The following is a 719-nucleotide window of genomic DNA, read 5'->3' on the forward strand; positions in this document are numbered from 1 at the left end:
TTACTAAAGGGGGGAGAGTTAGAGATCCTCCCTACAGCCTTACTAAAGGGGGGAGAGGGGTAGAGATCCTCCCTATAGCCTTACTAAAGGAGGAGAGGGTAAAAGCTACAATAACACAAGCCCATATCTTCAACAACAAAGGCCTCCAAATATCATCCCCCTTTTCAAGGCCTCAGAGGAAACTTCCAGAAGTGAAGAAAACAATCGGTAAGGAAAAGAATGGCCCCCAAAACAGCAAGGAGAAATCAAATACGGTACAAAGTGCCTTTCTCAAGACGTAGAGATCCAGATATATCTAGTTAGTTCCAGATATATTTAGTTATATCCAGATATATTTAGCTAGATCCAGTTAGATCCAGATATATTTAGCTAGATCCAGTTAGATCTAGTTAGATCCAGTTAGATCCAGATGTATTTAGGTAGATCCAGATAGATCTCGTTAGCTCCAGATAGATCCAGTTAGATCCAGATAAATCCAGTTAGATCTAGTTAGCTCCAGATAGATCTAGTTAGCTCCAGATAGATCCAGTTAGATCTAGTTAGCTCCAGATAGATCTAGTTAGCTCCAGTTAGAACCAGATAGATCTAGTTAGCTCCAGTTAGAACCAGATAGATCTAGTTAGCTCCAGTTAGAACCAGATAGATCCAGATAGATCCAGTTAGATCCAAATAGATCTAGTTAGCTCCAGCTAGAACCAGATAGATCCAGTTAGATCTAG

Source organism: Oncorhynchus gorbuscha, linkage group LG09 (genome assembly GCF_021184085.1).
Source record: "Oncorhynchus gorbuscha isolate QuinsamMale2020 ecotype Even-year linkage group LG09, OgorEven_v1.0, whole genome shotgun sequence".
Classification (NCBI taxonomy): domain Eukaryota; kingdom Metazoa; phylum Chordata; class Actinopteri; order Salmoniformes; family Salmonidae; genus Oncorhynchus; species Oncorhynchus gorbuscha.